Here is a 23,514-nt window from a genome sequence, read left to right on the forward strand (position 1 = left end):
CCTGCAATGCCAGCTTGCGAGGCTAGGGTGAGAGGATCTCTTGAGCCCAGGAATTCAAGGATGCAGCGAACTACGATTGCACCACTGTACTCCAGCCTGGGTAATAGAGTGAGACTCCCTCACCACCATCAGAAAAAAAAAAGAGAGAGAAAAAAAGTGTTTTCAAGTGTACAGTGCTGTAGCGTTAAGTGCATTCATATTGTTGTGCAACCATCACCACCATCCGTTTCCAGAACTCTTCATCTTGCAAAACTAAAATTCTGTACTCATGAAATACCAACTCCCCATTACTCCCTTCCTCCAGCTCCTGGCAACTGCCTTCTACCTTCTATCTCTGAATTTGATTACTGTAGGTACCTCACATAAGTGGAATTACATAATGTTTGTCTGTTGGTGACCGGCTTATTTCATTTAGCACAAGTTCCTCCAGTTTCATCCATGTTGCAGCATGTGTCAGAATATTCTTCCTCTTTAAGCCTGAATAATGTTACATTGTATGCTATTTACCACATTTTGCTTATCCAGGCATCTGTGGATGGAGACGTAGGTGAAGTTTTAAGCTTCGTGTTGGTGTAGCTTTCCTTCCTTTCCACAGGTAAAGTGGAATTGACTATCGGTTCACGTGTTGTTACATTCAGTGAGGGCACATATAGCATCTCCAGTTTACTAAGCTCTATGATAAGCTTTGTAGATGATGAGAGAAATAAAACAGTGCTCCTGCTCTCAAAATGCTCTCAGACCTAGCGGGGAGCTAGTTTTTTAATTAGGGCTCAATGAGGGCTGTGCAGAGGAGGGGTGGTGGATTTCTACGGCAGGGGAGATGGGGGTGTGTACCAGGAAAGACTTCACAGGGGAGGTGACATTTGAGCTGTGTCCTGACAGATGAGTAGGCATTTGCCAGGCCAAGAGGCCTGGGTAGGGCCTTCCAGGTAGGGGAGCAATCCAGGTGGGAGGGAGCAGCGTGGAAGGAGGGTGAGACAGCAGGGTCTCTAGAGAGTCTGCAGGCAGTGCTAGTGACTGGGGCACAGTGGGAGGCAAGGCACAGAGAGACATGAGGCTCCTGGAGCAGGAAGGGGCCAGATTAGTGCAGGGTCCTGTTTACCACACAAGGAGCTGGGTGCCGTAAAGGAACCAGTGCTGGAGAAGCCTCATGGTGATGTTTCCAGGGAAAGAAAATTGAAATCATGTGATATGGTATGGCTGTGTCCCTACCCAAATCTCGTCTCGAATTGTAATCCAAATTGTAACCTCCATGTGTTGGGGGAAGGACCTGGTGGGAGCTGACTGGATCATGGGGCAGGTTCCCCCATGCTGTTCTCGTGATAGTGAGTGAGTTCTCACGAGAGTTGATGGTTTCATAAGTGGCGGTTTCCACACTCTCTCACCTCATGTAAGAGGTGCCTGTTTCCTCTTCCACCATGATTGTAAGTTTCCTGAGGTCCCCCCAGCCATGCAGAACTCTGAGACAATTAAACCTCTTTTCCTTATAAATTACCCCGTCTTGGGCATTTCTTTACAGCACTGTGAAAATGGACTAATACACCATGCTAGGTGTTCTCCTGTGTGGAATGGCTAGTGATCTATAAATGGAGGATGAAGGAGAATTAACTGGGTCCCTCGCTTAGGCCTAAGTGAGACGATCTTAGAGGTGCCTGTTGTGTTCACTGGGGGCTGGTGTTAGTGTCAGTGGTAAGGAAATGGATACGTAAGGAATACTGCTCAGCTACACTCTCAAAAACTCACAAGCCCAAAAATGCCCATTCTGGACCAAAGTAGCTAAGAGAATCAGCTTCAGCTTTCAATTTGGGAGGAAACAGGAAACCCATTGAACTGGAAATATTGGCAAAATGAACAATTAGCGGCAAGCTGGGACTATCAGAAACGTACCGAAGAGAAGAGAGGAAAACTTGGAGTTGAGTCAGAATACCTGATTCAGATCCTGTTTCTCTTACTCACCAGCTGTGTGACATGTGAAAAATTGCTTGACTTCTCTGAACCTGTTACCCCATCCGTAAAACAGGCATGACAAGACCTACTTTACTTATTTTTCATTAGGAACTCAGAAATATCTAAATAAATGAGAGAGTGTGGGTGATGACAACTGTGAGGCATCGTTACCACATCATTGCCCTGAGCCCCCTTGCCTGGCACGAATGTGGGTCTGCACTGGACATGAAAGGTGGGATGGCTTGTAGAGCACAGTCAGGGAGCATGAAGGGAGGTGAAGGAGTCGAGCTAGGACTTCTGTAGCACAGAGTGGGTGAAAAAGCCCCTATCCTTGGGTGTCGGTCCCAGAAATGTACTCAGAGGCTGCTCTGGGATATGCTGGTAACAGGGCCTGGACTGAGACTCCGTGGTTGTGTCAATGTCCACTTTAGGTGACTGTGCCCCCTTACGTGAGGAGGATGCTGCCAGGGTCTGTCTCTGTGGGCAGATGTAGCTGAGGTCACTGAGAGTTAGTACCATGCCAGCTGGTCCCAGGGACAGAGCACCAAATTTGAATTCAGGAAGGAAAGGCCAATTCTGAGTTCTGGCTCTCTGCCGGTTTCCTTATCTGTGACTCTGAAATTATACCTACCTTATCTGGTGGACATTACATGTGAAAGTGTTTTTTAAACTGTAAAGAGCTGAAGAAATGCTCATTTCTTGTATGGCCCTTCCCCTATCAGGCAGCTAAAAGACGGTACTGTCTTCACACACACACACAAAAACGTTGTAGTGGTTCTCATCAATTCTGGGTCTATGGGGCCTGCCCATCTGTCCAGTTTCAGCCGCCCAGGATGCCTGTGAAAGCTAAGAATACGTTATAACACTGCTGTAAGGTTTTATGAGTCCTCTTTCCCAGGGACCGATCTTGGTGCTGTGAGTCATACCGGCATTCATATATGGGTCATGGGGCTTGGGGCTGGGACTAGGAGAGCAGATGGGACAGGGAGAGGTAGCTTCAAGGGAGCCAGTGGAGTGGCAGGATTGTGCAGCCTCAAAAGGGCTCAGCTCGGGGTGACGTTGGCTGACTCTCCTGCCACCTCGATTGGGCCATTTGGTTTGATCCCAGAGACGGGAAGGAAAAAGAAAGAGTGGGGAGCAGGGACAAGATGCAGTGGTATGGCACAGAGTTTGGAGTCAAACAGGCCTCAGCATGGATTTCATCTCTTCCACTTTCTAGCTGTGTGGCTAGGGCAGGCCGTGTAGCATCTTTAGCCTTAATTTTATCATCTGCAAAATGAGGCCAATAATAGTGTGTATGGTTGTTCATATGAAATAACGCATGTAAAGTGCTTAGCAAGATGCCTGGAAGAAAATGATCAATATTACAGTAAAATAGAATAATTATTGTTTTGATGGTTAATAATTTAAATTTTAAATATTATGTTTATGCAGTGATTAGTATGTTGTAGTGTCCAATAAACATTTTCTGAATGAATGAGTGAAAGAATGAATGAATGAACAAATGCACAAACTGAAAGAGTTGCAAAAGAGGAAAGCAAAGGAAAGAAAAGAAAACCTTGCTTGAACATCACTTTCTCTACAAAACTCTCTCTTACTCTCTCTGGCTTTTATTTTCATCACCTGCAAATTGAGAGTTAGAGATTAGTTTATCTTCAAGGTCTCTCCCAGCCCTCATGTCTGAAGACTCTTGATTCACTACTTAATTCATGCCTTGACCCAATATTTACTGAGCATGTACTATATGCTCAGCAGTATTCTAGATATGATGAACAAAACACACAAAACCCTTGCCCTCTCAACACTTGCTTTCTAGTAGTGGCAGAGGTGAAACACATAAAAGACATGATGAAGAAAACTAGAAGTCATTAAGTGTTAGGGAGAACTAGAAAGCAGGGTAAGGGGGCTGGTGAACGCTGAATTCTGGGGGAAGGGTATTGCAGTTTTAAGTAGGGAGGTCATGGTAGTTCTCCACTGACATGGTGCCCTTTGAGCAAAGACTGAGAGGTGGTGGAGGAGTGAGGTGTGCTGATATCTGGGGGATCTAGATAGAACAGCCCATGAAAAGGTCCTGAGGTGGGAGCTTGTCCTGCATGTTAGAAGACCAACAAGGAGTACCCTATCCCATCTTCATCGACAAAGAAGGCAGATTGTGAAATGCCTTCCCCTCATTGACCAGGGGAGGCCTCCAGCTGTGGTTCATCATCCTTCTTCCCCACCTGTATCCCCTCTCTTCCTGTCCCTACTTTCTCTATGTCTCTTCTGGCCAAGGCTCTCCTCCCCAAGAACAGATGGTATTGAGGAGGACGTTTCTTTGTAACTTGAATAACTTAAATGTTATCAATTCCTCCTGCTGGTTGGAAATGAAACCCCAAACCTCTGGTTGAGCAGGAGGGATTGGGGAGTGGCTGCTAATCACGCATTTGAATTTGGAAGAAAGAAGCAGTGAGGAAGGTGGTCAGGGCTAGGCAAAGGCAAGGGAGATAGGCTCTCTGGCAAGGCTCGGCGACAGAGGCTGGCACCTGCTTCATTCTGCCTCATGGTGGGAAGAACATTGGAGTGGGAGTCAGGCCACCTGGTGCAGATCGGACCCTGGAAGCTGGGAAACCTTACTCAAGTCATTTCACTCTCCAGGCCTCTGTTTCCTCCCCTCTGTAATTTGAGGATGTTGAACTTAGAGATGTCTAATATTCTTCAAGTCTAGCGGTCATGCTTCTATTTTTCCTACAAGACTATAGACTCCTGGAAGGATAAGTCAGATTGTCTTTCTGTTCTTGGTGTCTGTATCACAGGGATGGTGTTTGGTGGATAAATGGAGGGCTTGAGTCTTGGGGGAAGGAGCTTCCCTACAGCCTGCAGCCTTTGTTGAAGAAGCTCTTATCAAGAGATAGCCTTAAGCTATAGCTCTGTGCCTGCTCTGGCCTCAGACATCCTGCTTTTCTGAGGATTGACCTCTTCAGCCCAAGGGACCTTCTATCAAGGGGTAGTTGATAGGAAAAATCAGTTTGTTTACTTTTCATTAACTTCTCTTAAGTGGGCTGTGTGTAGAAGGAAAGGATGCTGGGAGCTGATTAGCCGGGCAGATAGGCGGATAGGCAGAGGCCTTCTTAGGCCAATTCACTTTTCTCTTACTCACTCCTCAGTTCAGAGCCATGGCTCCACAAAAGCCTCCCAGCCCCCATCCTGGGAGTCTCTAGCCTTGCTTTGGTCTCACCTGGAGTCCAGCTGCCCTAATGAAGGGAACCTATGTTCCTGCATGCGTCTCCACACTCCTCCAGAGCGAGCCCTGCTGGCTGCGTGCAAGGCCCAGTAATCGCCCCGCTATTGATCTGTGGATGGTAATTCTCAAGCAGCCATCGGTGCTCTGCAGGGGGCTGCATGGTGGGGATGTGGTGATTATGGAGCAGTGGCCTGGACTGCTAAGGAGTCACTGGGAAGCTTCAGTGGCCTTCGACTCTGCTTGGCATTTCCAAGGCTCAGGGAGGTGGCGCCTCTGCACTTCTGCCCTCCTGAGCAGTGGCAGGAGGGAGGATGGGGAGCACTATGAGGAGTTCTACTCCTAACCCTGATTGGTTAATGAGGTAGGAGGCAGGGAGAACAGGAAGTACTGTGGACTTTGCACGCAGGGCTTGGCAGTACCTCTTCCCATCAAAGAACTGAGGTGTAGCCAGTGACCTAACAATGACATTTCAAGCTGGTGGGCCAAGAGAAGCGCCTTCCCATGGGAAAGTAGCTCCAGATGACTAAACCACAACCAAGCGCAAAAGGCGCCCAAGCCACTGACTGAAAAGAAGTAATGAACATAAAGAAAATCATGTAACCAAGCTTCATGTATACAGCCCCTTATATACATTCCGTCCATCCCAAGTAGAGAAATCCCTCAAACCCTGGCTCCTCTCCCCAGGGAGGGCTCTGAGATACACTGCAAAGATGCTGGGTCTGGAACTTTAGGTGTTCCCATGACATGTTGTGAGACTTCTGGGGAGAAGTTGTGAGAGGCTGTTCCTTCTCACGTTGCTATCAAGAAATACCTGAGACTGGACAATTTATAAAGAAAAGAGGTTTAGTTGGCTCACAGTTCTGCAGGCTTTATAGGAAGCATGATGCTGGCATCTGCTCAGTTTCTGGGGAGACCTCAGGAAACTTACAATCATGGCCGGAGGCAAAGGGGAAACAGGCATGCCACATGGCCAGAGCAGGAGCAAGAGAGCTGGAGAGTGGGAAAGTGCCACACACTTTTAACCAACTAGAGAACTCACTCACTGTCATGAGAACAGCATGGAGATAGTGCTAAACCATTCACGAGAAATCCATCCTCACGATCCAACCACCTCCCACCAGACCCCACCTCCAACACTGGGGATTACAATTTAACATGAGATTTGGTGGGGATACAGATCCAAACCATATTAGAGACTTAGGCAGCCTCTCAGGGGAACAGAGGCTGGCCTCCGCCTATCCACTCATCTAACCAGCTCCTAGTATCCTCTCCTTCCTAACCATCTAAGTCTTGCTTAAGTCATTTGAAAATGGAGGATACTGACAGAACAGCATAGGAGAGAGAATTATGTGAGAAAGCAGATGAGAATGCTTTACAAACCACAGAGCACTAACAAAAGTTAGCCATTGCTGTTGTGTTGTGTTCACTTTTAGTAGCTACCAATAGGTAGCATTTTGTATCAAGATGTATAATACAAAGGTTTCTTCTACCTTGACCACAGAAACTGACCATTATCTCTGTCCCAAAAAGGCAGTGAGGGTGTAGAAGACAGCCTAATTTTACTGTTTTATCATTATGTTTTCTTTCTTTCTATTTTAGAAACAGGGTCTGTCTGTCAGGCTAGGTGGCTCACACTTGTAATTTCCGCACTTTGGGAGGCCGAGGTGGGAGGATTGCTTGAGCCTAGGAGTTTGAGACCAGCCTGGGCAATATCGGCAGACCTCGCCTCTATAAAAAAAAACACAACTAAATTGGCAGGAAATGGTGGCACGCACCTGTAAGCCCAGCTACTTGGAAGGCTGAGGTGGGGGGATCACTGAAGCCCTGAGGCAGAAGTGGCAGTGAGCCAAGATCGTGCCATTGCACTCAGCCTGAGTGACGGAGTAAGACCCTGTCTCCGAAAAAAATAATAATAATAAAAAAGACAGGGTCTCATTCTGTTGCCCAGGCTTGGGTGCAGTGGCACAACGATAGCTCACTGCAGCCTTGAACTCCTGGGCTCTAGCCATCCTCCTGCCTCAGCCTCCTTAAATACTGGGATTACAGCTGTGAACCACTGTGCTGGGCCACTCCACCACCAGTTCACCCTCATCCCTCCACACCTTCCAGCTCCTAAGTCCTTGGACAAGTGGCCTAACCTCTATGGATCTCACCTTCAGAATAGGGATAATGTTAGAATTAAATGATCTCATAAGCTCTTTTAGCTGTGATTTATATAATTCATGGCCATAACCCTCTTCTGCCAGGCTCTCTCCTGCATTCCATTTCTTCCCCAGCCTGTTCTAAACTTTTTCTTCTACTCTCTAGGGATCTACAATGTGATTCCCTTTGCCATCCTCACCCATATACCCTTTCCTTATATCCTTTGGTTTTTCCAGGTTTTGACAAGCGTGACCTATCTGCTTTCCCAAGAAGTGTCCCTGAGAATTCTTTAAGTAGCTGGGAGGCGGAAAGGATCTCATGTGTTTTTGGTACCAGAGATAATCAGATAATTGTGCAATTAGTAGTAATTTTACTGGTCCTGTAGCTTCCTTCTAACAAGGGCCCCTTTAAAAAAAAAATAAGAGGGATTTCTTTTTGTCAATCCCTTGTTGTTTTGTCTGGAGTGTCTGTCATCAGGAATTTGGTCCGACACCCACGCGCTCGGCAAGGGAGCCAGGGGGAGGGGAAGGACACAGGAGACAGAACTCCTGGGGGAGAGAATCTGCCTAGCAGGCGGCTCTCCTCTGCTCCCCCACCGAGCACAGACCGTGGGAGGGGACCCTGCGGGAGGAGGCTGCTCCAGTCTCCAGAGACCATCTCCCGTCTCTACAGCGACTCCCCTATGACCGCCCCCCCACCCGGTGCTCTCGGGTCACTAGGAAGGGACACTCGAGAAAGACTCCAGAGACCAGGAGGGTGCAGCTGGGCTCTTCGCGGGGAGCCGGCGGGAGGCCTTCCTGTTACATGTCACAGCTGGGACACAGGGGCCAGCGCTCCAGGGTCCATTTGCCGGCTTCGGTTCCCCCAGGCCCAGTACCAGGCTCCATACCGCTGTCGCGTCCCTTAGCCGCGTGGGCTGTAGCACAGAGGGGGCAAACACCTCCAGGGCCTTGTGCCAGGTAATTACCAAGCAAATTCCCGGCGATTTCCTCTCCTCCCCCGCCGGGCAGTACCCGCTGCGTGTTCCCTGATTCGGGCCCCGGCTGTGCAATCAGCGCCAGGTAACCTGCGGGGACCCGTAATTGCTCTGGAGTTGCCTGAGACTTTACAAGGTAAGCACGCGCGGCGCTTCTCCTTGGTCCTGGGCGCGCGCTGGAGCGCCTTGTGCCCTTACTCTGTGGGCTGGATGCCGGTGACCTGCGGAAGCAGAGACTGCCAGGTGGGCGAGATCCAACTCCACGGAGTGAGAGAGCAGCTTTGAGCCAATGGGGCCGGGTGGAGGAAGCTGGTGCAGAGAGGAAAGAAAGAAGGGAGTCTGGGCGACTTGCAGGAGGACAGGGGCCACCTCACCATGTCCCCAAGGAAGGGGACATTGGGGGACATGGGATCCTTCTGTCCGTTCCCTCCAGTGAAGAGGCGCTTCATTGATGAGCCTTGTCATCATCCTTCAAGTGTAATTTTTTTAAATTGCAAAAATCTTACAGAGCTATTAACCTCAAAAGAGTTTAACATATGGCAGACCGAGTCTCCCTCTTACCCTAATTATAAGGCTTGCAGTAATGGGGCTGTCTTTTAAGTTACAGCTGCTGCGCTTTTGGCTTTCGCTAACATTACATCCTATTAAAGAGCTACATTAAATGCATGCAAATTGCCAGAGCGACCGCGCTCTCCCGACCAATGAGGGGGACGGATTGCAGCCGAGGCGGCGATATCGGGGGTCAGATTCACCCTGCTGCGAGCGCCATATGATCTATCAATCAAACTCCTCTCATTAATTAACTAATTCATTAAATATCTTTATATATGAAGGCCCGGCCAGGCGGAACATTGTGTTGACAGGGACGTCCGGTCAGCACTTAGCCCTGAGCTCCCCACCTCTCCCCTCCTGCACAAATCACCCGGTGACTAAGAGAGGTCAACTTCCCAGTGTCCGCAGGCACGGAAGCCACGGCTGTGTCCACTCCTAGGGGCGCCCTCCTTGGGCCTCCTCCCTCATGAACCCCATCTGTCCGGCTTCCTCCTGGCGCGCCTGCCCTCTCTCACCTATTGTTCGAATGAGCTGTGTGTGTATCTGGTACCTCCGCTTGCCTGGCAACCCTTAGGTTGCTCATCTTGTGCCCCAGGGCCCAGCACTGGCAGATGCTTTCAATGTTGGGCTGAATTGGAGTGCATTCCTCTCCAGTACTTCCAAGTCATCAAGGCCTTCCTTTACAATACACTTCTGGAAGACTGGTCACTCCAGGGAGGAGAGGAGGTCAGCCATGTGTGCAGGTGGCATCCTGGGAGAAGAGGAGGAGGGCTTATTGGTGGTCCTAGAGAAGGGATGAGGGCAGGCGGGAGGAACTTTTAAAGTTCAGAGCTAGCCAGTGATGTACTGGAATCTGAAGCAAACCCTTGTGCCAGGGAGAGTGAATCTGTCTTGTACGAACAACAGAGACACATTTTAGAATGGATGCTAGGGTTGAGCGTGGTGGCTCATGCCTGTAATCCCAGGACATTGGGAGGCTGAGGCTGGAGGATCACTTGAGCTTGGGAATTTGACACAAGCTGGGCAAATAGGGAGACCTCATCTCTACAAAATAAATAAATAAACAAACACACAAACAAACAAATAAGCATGGTGTGGTGGTGTGCGCCTGTGGTTCCAACTACTTGACTGAGGTTGGAGGATTGCTTGAACCCGGGAGGTTAAGGCTGCAGTGAGCTGTGATCACACCACTGCACTCCAGTCTGGGCAGCACAGGGAGACCCTCTCTCAAAAAAATAACAGTAAAATAATAAAAATTAAAAAATAGAATGGATGCTGAGTTTCTTTCATATATATATTTGATATATACTGTATGTATCCAATTCCTCTCATAATTAACTAATGTATTAGGTATATTTATATATGAAGGCTGAGCCACTTGAAACATTGTATTACATTGTATTCACAGGGACAATGCAATATATATTATATATATATTTGACATTTTTTGAACAACCATTATTTGTCACTTCTTTCCCACATTATGTCATTTAATGTGGACAACATCTTTGCTAGGTGTTTATTTTTACTTCCAGACCATAGGAAGAGAAACAAGCTCAGAGAGAGTAAGTAATTAGTCCAAGGTCAACTCAGAATTCAGACTTGGGCTTTCTAGGTTCAAGACCAGTACCGACTGCCATGTCATGACAAGGTAAAGATGGCGAGATCAGTGGCTGTGCTCCTCTCCTAGGTCACCTGCTGCCTCCTTTGTCCACACAGCTGTCTTTCTCTCCTTGTTTTGCAGCAGCCACTATCTCCACTGCGTTCTTGGCTGGGCTGGTGGGTTTGGCAAGGTGGAGGTCATAGCACACGCCATAATAAAGGCTCTTGACTGTGCTTAGAATGGGTTGGAGTGATTTTCCATATATAGCACCTGGAGTGGACAAGCCAGCAGCCTTCTGCCCCTGGGTCCCCACACCTGGGCCCAGAGCAGCTGGGTATAGGAATGAAAATGGGATGGGCAACCTTTAAGCCAGCTCCTAGGGAACATTCCTCTACCAGGCTCTGGCCCCAGCTGGAGAGGACGGTTACCAGGGAGGATTTCATGTCAAAATGAAAAGAGTCATATGCAGGTGTTAGCCTTGGTTTCTGCTGTTCAGCTCACCCAAGTTCCCAACCCATACAAATGAAGTGAGGGTGCATGGAAACTTCCAAAGCCTAGGAATTCTTGGGAAAACACATGCCCAGATACTTTTTTTTTTTTTTTTTTTTGATACTTGCTCTGTCCCCCAGGCTAGAGTTCCTCCTTTTCTTTTTCTTTTTACTTTTTTTTTTTGGATACAGGATCTTGCTCTGTCACCCAGGCTAGAGCACAGTAGTGCAATCTCGGCTCACTGCCACCTCTGCCTCCTGGGCTCAAGCAGTCCTTCCATGTCAGCCTCCCGAGTAGCTGGGACTGCAGGTGCATGTCACCACACCTGGCTAATTTTTGTATTTTTTTGTAGAGATGGGGTTTCACCATGTTCCCCAGGCTGGTCTCGAACTCCTGAGCTCAAGCCATCCACACACCTTGGCCTCTCAAAATGCTGGGATTACCAGTGCTGTGAGCCGCCACACCTGGCCACCGATTATTTTATGCTCTCTCTCTCTCCCCTTCTCCGTCTCACTCACTTTCATGCCCTTCTGAGACATGGGGCTAATGGACTTTGGCTGTTAGCACCTGTGATGTTGGGCACCAACCTCGCCATGGGCCTCCATAGCTTCCTCTAGCCCCCTTGGTTCCCAAGAATAGTTTTGGAATGGGGCGTGCTGTGATAATGGGGGTTAATGGTAACCTCGGAATCAATTTTCCCTCCCAGAAGAAAATTCTCCCGGCTTAGACTGCACACACTGTAATAGTGAAAATGGCTCTAGATTTGAAAAATTGGCACGTTGTAGTCCAACAAGGCAATTTTTGAATTGTTCCATGCAGCTGTGCGCCTCTGGATGCGATGCTGCCTGTGTCCTAAAGCCACAGGATGGAGAGCATTTTCCAGCCAGTAACAGCTCTGAGGTGTTTTTTTTTTTTTCTTCTCCCACACCAGCCTGAATTTATTGTTTTGTTCACCTGCCCAAAACCCTTGGAGCTTTGGCCTCTACCTTAGCAGCTGCCAGAGCTGCTGGGAAAGGAGAGATGGTTGTAGCTTTCTGCAAAACCTTACCCCTGCAGGCCTGAGGGCAGAGGGCTTGGGAAAGAGGGTCTCCTGAAGACCGTGGGTCTGTGCACAGGCAGCTCAGAAAGGCTGGAGCAGTTCAGGAATGCAGCTCCCAAGCACCTTTTCCTGGTTGGTGTCAAAGGTGGTCCTTGCTTGGATTCGATGGTGAGAACCCAGAAGAGGAAATGTCTTTGATTATTGTGCAGGTTACCTGATTTTGATGAACTGTGTCTGCTCTATTTTAAGATGAGAATCATTTTGTCCTGGTTTTATAAACATTAAAATGCAAAACAAGGCATCCTAGAATCAAAATATGTGATACATATTTCAAGTCATGAAAGCATAGAATGTGAGAACTGTAAGGCAGTTTATCGATTACTTGGTAAACTGTCCCCATTGTACAGATGTGGAAATGGAGGTTGCCGAAATTCACACATCTGGTTGGTGGAAAAGAATTTGATCTCACTGCATGGTGCCGAAGCCTTTTTGGATAATGACTCAAGTGGCCAGGGAAACCAAACCCATTATTCTATTTCTTGGCTTCTGAGGCTGTAGTTGTCTTCCTTCCACTTATTTCCCCTTCATGAGTTGTCTTAATGGGGGGCCTTATTTGGTGAGTCAAGATTAGAACCAAGTAATGTGTTAAAATGGAATGTGGAACAAGTGCCAAGCTGGTGCCTGGACCTGCTCCCTGTTCTCACCGCAGCTGCTCTCCAATCCAGTTTCCGCAGTAGGTCCTGTGTTCTTGGATCTTATTCCCTTACTCCTCAGGATACAGTCCAGGCTCCTTCCTATGGCTCACCACAAACCTCACGAGATGACTTGTGCCTCTGTTCTTGACCATCGGCCTCCCTCCCTGTGCCACTGTGTCCTCGCCCCATCTTACCCAATCTTCTTGGCCTACTGACTTTTTTCATTTCCTTAAATTCATCTTGCTGTCATTCACCTTCGCACATTCGACTATTCCCTCCTCCTAGAAATCTCTATCTACCCCAATTCATCCCCTTTATTCCCACCTGCCTTCCCCTGGTTAACTTTGACCCATTGCTTTCAGTCTCAGTGAGACACCAGTTCTCTCACTGAGCCCCAAAGTCTGTATTAGATGCCCTTCCTCTGACCTTCTGAAGCACGCATTACTTTCACTATTCCATGGCCTACCACTCTGTACTGCATCTGCCTGTTGACCTATTTGAATCTCACATTAGAAGGTAAGCTCCAGGAGGGCAGGACTTGTCATGCTCACTGTTTGATGCCAGGCACCCTGCAGACTGCCTGCCTCATGACAGGCACTCCATAAACAGATGAATGAACTATATAAGGCCTGGTGCAGTGGCTCATGCCTGTAATCCCAGCACTTTGGGAGGCCAAGGCAGGTGGATTGCTTGAGCTTAGGAGTTTGAGACCAGCCTGGGCAATATGGTGAAACCTCATCTCCACAAAAAATATGCAAATTAGTCAGGTGTGGTGGTGTGTGCCTCTAGTCCCAGCTACTTGAGGGGCTGAGGTGGGAGGATTGCTTGAGCACGGGAGGTTGAGGCTGCAGTGAGCCATGTTTGCACCACTGCAGTCTAACCTGGGTGACAAAGTGAGACCCTGTCTCAAAAAAATAAATAAAAATAAAAATAAATGAACTGTATAAAGTGATGCCTCTACAAGTAACAGCAGCTGATATTTATTGAGTATTTGGGTGTGCCAGAAACTATGCTAAGTACTTTACATGCACCATCTATTTTATATTAGTTCTTGTATTAATTGAATGAGATGAGAGACAAGGGTTCTAATCCTGGCTGTGTCACCAGCTGACTCTGTGACTGTCAACAGTTACCATGGTTTCCTCATCTTTGGAATGAAAGACAGAGAAGGGGGCAGACAGGACTTCACTCCTCCATTCTTTTTCTGAGGCAAAGAGGGAATCAGGAGTGAGTCTAAGTGGGCCTAGGGGGAATTCACCCTCAGGATTCAGAGAACCAGCAGACATGGCGGGTCAACTTTCTAGTCCCGGAGCAGGAGGAGATGGATCTGGCAGAGGCTGGGAAGGGCAGCGGGTTGCTCTCTCATGCTGTGGTAGAGCTATCAAATAGAGAAGCCCGCTGCTAGCTGAGTCATTAACGCTGGTCTCCTCGCCGTCACCTCAGGCATTGTCTGATTTAAGTGTAATAGCTTGTTTGGTGGATTTCGCCTTCTATAGAAATCCCCCCAAGAGTGAAGTGCTGCATTCAGCCGGGAGAGCACAGGCCTTTGTGCACTGATGGCCCGGCCTCGGCTGAATGTGTTTGGAGTTGGTTATCAAAGGGGAGGATAAATTAGAGCACAGGGCTGAAAAGAGAGGAAGAGGGGGCCCTTTCATGAGCAGGGCTGAGCACTTAGGCAGCTGACTTGGGGCTGGGAAGCCCCAAGGCTGGCCCTCTTGCCTTTTGGCAGGGGTAGTGCTGTAGTGCTGCTACAGGCGGGCCTGGCTGATGCTGGCAGAGCCCAGATTCAGAGATCCAACCAGGCCCTTGGTGGGTAAGAGGAGGGGGGCCAGTGATGTTCACAACAGAGTGGCCTCCAGTGCCCAGGGAGCGCTGCTGGGGGCTGAGGAGCAGACCGTTTTCCCTCCCTACCCCTTCCTCCTTTAGCTGGCAGCACAGTTTAGATAGTCACACAAACCTTAAGCCTCCTCTGGATTTATTGAAATTAAGTTCTGAGGGTGCTGCAGGCTCCAAGGGGCTTCTCTAGTCTTGTGGACACTATTCAGAGGCTTGGACCTTCCTCTTTACCCACCCTCTGCCTGCTGCCTCCCTCCAGTCCGTCAATGCACACTTAAAAGCTGGTGCTCAGGCCAGTTTTATGAAGTGCACTGATCAGCCATGAATATGGAGCTCCCAAAAGAAGAGATCCTGGGCAGTCATCCCTCTCTGTAGACTTGGCTTCTGGTGTCCAGATTCAGAGGCCAAGCTGGGCACAGCTGTCAGCTGAGTCACAGGCAGGGCTGCCTCAATCATAAATTGCACTGAGTTCCGAGTTTTTCCCTGCAAGAACACATTACTCTATTTTTCGGTGGATCTTTGATCCCCTACTAGTCTCCCTGGTCTCTCATTGACAGCTTCTTGCCGTCTGGGATCCAGATCAACAAGGATCATTCTTCCAGGAACCAGAGACCTGCCTTTTTCTTGCCCATTAACATCTAACCCTTAATAACCAAATCTTAGATGTGCATCATTTTCCAGCCGGAAGGAACCCGAGACACCAAGCTGCAGACCTATTATTAAGACCTGTTTTGAGTTGCAGATGTTTTTAAGAATTGTCTGAAAGTTATGACCCCTCACCCCCAGCAAAACACACATATTCTCATGCATACAAAAATGTACCTGCTACTTCGGGGGAGTGACATCCTCCAAGTCTGTGTATACATTCCACCCTGGTTGCACATTTGAATTATCTCAGACCTTTTAATAAAATTCTGAGATCTGGGCCTTATACATGGATATTCTCATTTAATTTGTTCAGGGTGGGGTTTGGGCATTAGTGTTCCCTCCCCCTCTCCTAAAATGTTCCAGGTGATTCTAATGCATCCAGGATTGAGATTCTAAAGCAGCCAGGGTTGAGAATCATTGCCCTAGGGGCTCTTAGGATCCCCCTCCCGCCAGTTAAGAAGCCCAGCTAGGAATGGATGAGATACCATGAGCAGATTTACCATCTTGCGCACTGCATTTAAAGTCCTTTCCTTCTTTTCTCCCCCCTTGAGGGGTGCTTCCTTTGTGCTCCCTTAAAATAATTTAAGCATACCACAGTGAAAAAGGAGCTTGGTTGCCTTGATGTGCTCCTGTCATTTCAAGGAGCTCAATAAAAATTTAGTTTCGGTGTTCGCTCAATGCGACTTCCGCATAGAGGTCTTATGTTGCAAACCAGATTTCTCTTTTCATCTGGTCACCCCCAGGAAAATTGTGTATTTGAAATTCAAACAATATTTGGGCAAAAAGTTTCTCATTATATGCGGTGGGGAAGGGCAATGGGAGGAAAGTGCGGGGAAATGATTGAGTGACATTTCTATTTGCCGGGTTGACTTCTCCACCAGCGGCAGTCGTGGTTTGGGGCTGCCGGAGAACTTCAGCTTCCTGGTGTGGACTGGAAATGCCAGGACCCTGGAAAAAATAATGTGGAGGAGAAAAATGGGGACGGACTAGAAACAGATTTGAAGAGTCAGTGTGACCTCAAGCTGACATTACTGGTGACACTGAGAATAAGATAGGCAAAGAGTTCTGTGTTTTGCACAAGTTCTCTTTAGTGGGAGGACTGTTAAGTTCTAGTCTCTCAAGGTTGAAGGGAATGCAGAGGTTATCTGCATCCACTTTCTTTGGTACGTAAATCCTCTCTCTAACTTGCTAACAATGGGCAAGCATTTAAATATATTCAAACGAAAACTGTTTTTTTTTTTTTTTTTTTTTTGAGACAGAGTCTCCCTCTGTCGCCCAGGCTGGAGTACAGTGGCACAATCTCAGCTCACTACAACCTCCCCATCCCGGGTTCAAGCGATTCTCCTGCCTCAGCCTCCTGAGTAGCTGGGATTACACCAGGCTAGTTTTTTTTGTATTTTTAGTAGAGAGGGGGTTTCACCATGTTGGCCAGGCTGGTCTCGAACTCCTGACCTCAGGTGATCCGCCCACCCTGGCCTCCCAAAATGCTGGGATTACAGGCACGATGCACCGCACCTGGCCAGAAAATATTTATTGAAGAGCAGCAATATCTGGTATTCAGTAAGGCATTCAGGGGACTTCAGAATGTAACAGGACATAATGCCTGCCTTTAAGTAACTTACAGTTTCCTGGAGGACTCAAACAGCTAAAATGTCCGGGAGACAGTGATACATGCTATGTAGGAGGACATTGAGGGGAAGAACATTGGCCTTGATTGAGAGTCCAGCAGGAGACGGTGCTTTTCCCAAATGACTTATTTTAATCCTTCCAACAACTCCTGCAAATAAGTACTGTTATCATCATCCCCTTTTTACAGGTAGTGAAACTGATGCTCAGAATGGTGAATTTGCTCCTTCCTTCCTTCGTTCCTCCCTCCCTCCCCCGCCCCCCCCCCTTTTTTTTTTTTTTTTTTTTTTTTTGACAGAGTCTCGCACTGTCGCCCAGGGTGGAGTGCAGTGGTGCAATCTCGGCTCACTAGAGATGCAAGCTCCATCTCCCAGGTTCACGCAATTCTGCCTCAGCCTCCCAAGTCACTGGGACTACAGGCGCCCACCACCATGGCCGGCCAATTTTTCTTTGTTTTTTTTTGTTGTTGTTGTCGTTGTTGTTTTGTTTTATTTTGTATTTTTAGTAGAGATGGGGTTTCACTGTGTTAGCCAGGATGGTCTTGATCTCCTGACCTTGTGATCTGCCTGCCTCAGCCTCCCAAAGTGCTGGGATTACAGGCATGAGCCACCGTGCCTGGCCGTGAATTTGCTTTTTCAAGGTGACACAGCCAATAATGAGAGTGAGTGTGTTAACCCCGTGTTTCTCAGGCCTATGTGCTTGCCACCAGAACAAACAGCTCTCCTAAGAGGAGTTCAACAGGGGCAAAGACAGGCTTTTGGCTGGAGTGGGAGATGAGAAGAGGGGAATGTAGGCAGGTAGCAGAAGGGTGTCACAGGGAGAAGGAACACAGGCACCAAGGCTGTTAGTACTTGGGGAAGAAAACATAGCACCTTCAGCTGGAGTGCAGGGAGGGCAGAGAGGGTTATACCAAGCAGGAAGAGGTGTTAGAACAGAGATTTGAAGGCGTGGGATGCTAAGGAGCTGGGATTTGTGGTGGTGAGATCCTAAAATGTTTTGAGAGGGGAGTGGGTGTAATGTGATCATTGCTACTCTTGACTTAAGAAGAAACGTACAGATTTTGAATCCTGGCTCGATCATTTCATAGTTATGTAACATTGGGCAAATTATTTACTCTCCCTGTGCCTCACTTCCCTCCTCTGGAAAATGAGAATGATAAATAGTCCTGACTGCACTGAGTTGTACAGATCAAATAAGTAACACATGAGGAGTGCTTGCACTAATGCCTGGCATATAGTAAGCTCTTTGTAAATGTTGGGGATAATTTTCTTAAAACTTATTTTATTTACTTGTTTATTTGTTTATTTATATACAGATGGGGGTCTCACTTTGTTGCCCAGGCTGGAGTGCAGTGGTGTGATTATAGCTCACTGCCACCTTGATTTCCGGGGCTCAACTGATCCTCCTGCCTCAGCCTTCTGAGTAGCTGGGACTACAGGCATGCACCAGCATACCCAGCTAATTGGGTATAATTTTTACCCTTTGGGAATGTAATTCTGATATAGCAGGTAAGAGGGAACAGATAGAAGGCCTGGGAGTAAGTTAGGAGCCTATCGTAATAGTCTAGGAAAGAGGGTCGAAGGACCTAACTTAGACTGGAAACAATGGTACCCCTGTAGATGGCACCCCACTGTCCCTGGGGGGTGAAATCAATGCAACTCTAACTCTGATTGGCAACTGAGGTAGGTTCAGGAGTGGCCCCAGATAACTCAGCTGGGAGAAGAGCAGTGTTAGTCACAGAGCTCAGGGCACTAGGAGAAGTTGCAGGTGAGTGGAGAAGAGAAGAAAAGTTCAGTTTAAACACATGTTACACAAAAATGAAAAGCAACCCCAGAGCCTAAAGAGGGGGCCGGAGGACGACAGCCCAGCCTGGCACTGGACTTGTTTCTGGCTGGCTGCCCTGCTTCTTTGCCCCTCCTGGGTCCCACAAAGCCCCGTCTCCATGCTGCCCCTGACTACTGTGCCTGCACCTCCTCTGTGCCCCTTCCCTAGCCCCTGCCTGCCCTCTGCAACTGCTTCCCCTCATGGTCAGGGCATTCAGATCCTGGTTCCCTGTCAAAGCAGGTGATATTTCCTGCTGTTCCTTGAGGTGGCTGAGTGTAACGGATGGATGGGCAGAATCCCAGGCCGTGTGGACTAAGAGAAGAGAGGGAAGGATTTAAGGAATGGTAGCCAGTGGCAGTAGAAAATGTGTATTGTGCCCTGGAAGGAGAAAACGGATGAGTGACCAGCTTTGGGGCTTTCAAGGCCTCCTGTTGCCACAAGAATCCCTTGGTGTGGGACCCAGTGCCCTTCTGCACCCTCTGCCCCTGTCTGATAGTGGGCACGTGGCACTGTGGGTGGGTACCAGCTTGCTGAGATGGCTGCTGGTGAGTAGGGGGAGCCCCCATCTCACCCTCCAGGGGGCTCAGCCTGGAGCCCCCAGCCCCCATCCTGCCTGTTGGCCACATTGCGGCTGCTGCTGCCACCACTGGTGTACATTCAGATGGTTCCCTGAGTTCCGCATCAGGGATTCAGACAAAAGGAGCTTGCAACTGAAGGGGTGAGTCTTATAACAAAATTACCAGCCTGCTGTCAACCAGGCGCTCTGCCTCTGCAGAACAGACTTCAGACAGGTTGCAGCATGTCAGGCCGGGCCTGCCTGGGCTTGGCAGGGGGTCCTATGGGCAGACAGAGTCAATTACCCAGAAAGGGTTCCACTTAACTTCCCCTGCTGCTCGCGGACCCTGCCCCAGCCTCCGCAGTCTCGCTGGCCTCTGCCAAAACACTGTCAGCCTGTGCTGAGGTTGGCCACCCGCCAACCCTGTTGTTGGGTATGTCCAGTGCCACCCTTTCTAGGGGGCCAGCCTCCTGCCCTCGTCAGCTCTAGGGCTCCCTGCGCTGGCCCTTGGCCAGTGGATTTTCATTCTTCCCCTGCAGACTTCACAGGGTCCTTAGGTGGCAGGGACATCAGCAAGCTGCCTCATCTATCATATCCACTTGGCAGGTGGCCTTCCCTACCCTGTGACATAAGCATCCCACGTTGTCCTAATCCTCCTCTGTCACCTGTCCTAGTAGAGTGGGTGGTCACAATTTGGGCTCTGGAATCAGACAGACATAGGCTTGAAGCCTGGCCCAGCTTCATGCTACCATGTGACCAGGAATGTTACTTTAACCTCTTTAAACTTGAGCTTCATCATTGGTGAAGTGAGAATAATAATAGTATATATCTCATAGGATTATTTCGAGGATCAAGGAACATAATGGGTATTATGTACTGAAGTACCTGGCACATGAAAAATGCTCAACAAAGAGCTTTCCTTCTTCTTCCTCTTCCTCCCCACTTCCTCCTTTACCTTTTTCCTCCCTTCTCCTTCCCACCCTTCTCCGATCCTCTTCCTCCTTACCCTCCTCCTCCTTTTTCTTCATTTATAATCCTCACTTATCAGGAAGTTTGCTATTTCAGTTTCTCCTCTCTACTCTAGAGACCTGAATTGGGAGAAAAACCTAGTTTCTAGTCCAGGCTTATCTGCTAATTCTCTTCATAAAGAGTGTAGTCTACAACTGCAAAACATATCATGCAACTAGGGTATGTTTCCCCCAGTTGGTGAATGCACAGGTTAAGGATCTTGGGTTATTTTAAGTCTTAAGGGCCACTGGTTTTTGTTTAACCACTGAAGTCTCACAGTTCACAGATATTTCCTTACTATGCACCTCCTCAACCAGCCTAGCCATTTCCCACATGTTTGCTTTTGGTCATGAACACCCAAAAGATGCAGTTTGGACCACACCTGTAATCTCAGCACTTTGGGAAGCTGAGGTGGGAGAAGCAGTTGAGCCCAGGAATTTGAGACCAGCTATCTCTTAAAAAAAAAAAAAAAGTCCAGGTATAGTGGTACATGCCTATGTCTTTAGTCACAGCTACTTGGGAGGCTGAGGTGGGAGGACTGCTTGAGCCCAGGAGTTCAAGGTTAAAATGTGCTATGAACGCACCACTACCCTCCAACCTGGGTGACAGAACAAGGATCTATCTCTAAAAAAAGAAACAAAACACAACAAAAACGAAGATGCAGTTTAGAGCTCTGAGAGTGAAATGCCATAATAGTACACCAGCCTCAACACACGCCCCATGGGTGCAGGGCAGAACCTGCTGTCATTTCGCCGTTAAGTCATTCAATAACCACTGATTGAGAGCCAGCTATGTACCGGTGAGCTGAGGGTTTAAAGGCAGATAAGACACAGCCTCACCCCTCAAAGACTGAGCAGCCTGCTGGGAAGATGGGTAAGTAAACAGATCACTACACTTGAGTGTACCGTACCTTGTGGCCAGCCTAGAATGATGCTGCAGAAGACGAGGGCTTGCGGGGGGGCTTGTGGGACTCAGTGGGGAGCCATGTTCTGCAGGTCAAGTAGGATTTAGCCAAGGGAAGCTGGAAATGGAAACTCACAGTGTTCCTCCACCTTCTTGGGGAGATGTGGTACCTAAGGTTGGAACAACTGACTGCTTAGCGAACTTCAATCCAGCCACCAGCACTCTTTCCCAATTTAGACTCTTGAAATCTCTGCACAACGTCCTCTGTCCGAAAGACCTATCCCTGGGGGCCAAGTCAAGGCTGCAGCAGAAGGCTGTCTCTGAGTGCATCCCAGGTGTGGGGCAGGGTCCTCCATCTGTCTCCCTTGCCATGGAGGTGTGTTGGTGAGGTGGGACTGACGGATTCTGTGAAAAGTGACTGCACCCCAGGACTATACTAATTGTGCTAGACAGAGCTGTTTAAATACCACCAGACTGAATATTACTCAAATTAAAATGAGGCCTTAAATGTCATTATTTGTGTCATTATTAATAGCCCCTAATTGTGTTCTCTAATCATCATAAAATTATGTTAGTATTAATATTCACGTCAAAGCTGCCTTGGGAACTTGGAAGATTAAAAAAAAATTATACCATATGTCAGTTCCCATGAATGTGAAGCAAGTGCTGGTTTTAGTGCATCAGTTCAGGCTGGAGATGACAGTGTGGCCGGCAATGGCTAGGGACTGGGGTACCCCTCATCTGCTGCTCCCCAAGTGACTGACTCCTGGACTCCTGCACCTGGGAAGACCCTTGAAGGCGCCAGTGGGAGCTGTTCTTACAGGACAGCCTGCAGGCCTCAGGCCAGCTGCTCTCACGGGTGAGGGGATTAGACAGTGTTTGGTGCCCTGGGATATGGTACTTTGCCTTCTCTTCTGCAACTTTGAGACCTGCTTCTGTCTAGACACCATAATGAAAAGTATGTTGCAATCCTAGCTGTTCTCCCTCTCCAACTACTCGCAGACTCCACCTCAGTGTATTTGGGAACCAGCCCAAACTATCCTCTGTTGCTTGGAGGAATGATGTGAAAGAAATAGGGTTACTTTGGGAGGCCAAGGCGGGCAGATCACTTGAGCCCAGGAGTTTGAGAACAGCCTGGGCAACATAGCGAGAACTTGTCTCTACAAAAAATACAAAAATTAGCTGAGTGTGCACTTGTAGTCCCATCTACTCAGGAGGCTGAGGTGGGAGGATCGCTTGAGCCCAGGAGGTTGGGGTTGCAGTGAGCTGCAATCGTGCCACTGCACTTCAGCCTGGGTAACAGGATGAGACCCTGTCTCAAAAAGAAAAAAGCAAGAAAAATACTTTTTAAAAGAAAAAGAAATAGAGTTGAATCTTGCAGGAAATTTATCATATAATATAGAAAGAACTTTCAGGAAATGTACTTAGAGATACAGAATTTAAAAATATATACAAGGTGTCCATAAAGTCTGGAAACAGGTGAATCTAGCTATGTCTTCAAGGATAGCTTCTTACGATAAGGAATAATAAATAATATTTAATATTTAAAGGATATTTATATTTAATATTTAGATATTTATGTTTAATATTTAGATATTTATATTTACGTATTTATATTTAATATTTAGATATTTATATTTAAATATTTATATTATGTTTAATATTTAAAGGATAATAAATAATATTATCCTTGTTTCCACCCTTTATGGATGACTTGTACTTTGCTGATGCTAACCTTGCCAGGCCTTCTTTGGGGCAAAATTGTGACCCCCCACCGACTATTTGGATGGGGTTCCATTCGGATGCTTGCTTTTCTTATCAGAGATGAGATGAGTGAGAGCCTCAGTTGGGGATGAGCTGAGTTACGCCTCCCGTCACATCATGTGGGACTTTGGTTCTGCATCCCCTTGGATTGACATGGGGTGTACGAGGTGGGGGGTGACAAGGCAGGGGGTGTTGCCAATTAGTGCTTCCCTCCCCTGGGGGATGTGTGAGGCGACTGCCTGGGACCCCCAGAGGCGTCAGCCTCCTGCTGACATCACTCAGTGCTCCTCTTCATTGTTTCTACAACATTCCTTTAGGCTGCCTGCTCGGCACCTCAGCCCGCTACTAATGGAGTCCACGTGACCAAGATGTGTCAAGCAAATCTGGGGCAACCGCCTCACTCTTCCCAGAGTCCTTGGAATTCTCTGGAACTGAGAATATTCAAATGCCTTTCTTGGTGAAACAGCAGGCTTCCAACCCCCCAAATATTATGACTTGAGTTAAATATAACCCAGAGCATGAAAATAACGGCACAACACAGGAGCAGGGGTTCCAGGGAGCGAGCGGCTTGCGTACACACACAGCGTCTGTCACGCTGGGTGTGGCAGGGCTTTTGCAGGCCCCACAGACACACAGGCAGAAAACCCACAAAATCACATAGAAGGCTTGGTGCTTTCTGGGCTGGC

Source organism: Piliocolobus tephrosceles, chromosome 13 (assembly GCF_002776525.5).
Source record: "Piliocolobus tephrosceles isolate RC106 chromosome 13, ASM277652v3, whole genome shotgun sequence".
Classification (NCBI taxonomy): Eukaryota; Metazoa; Chordata; class Mammalia; order Primates; family Cercopithecidae; genus Piliocolobus; species Piliocolobus tephrosceles.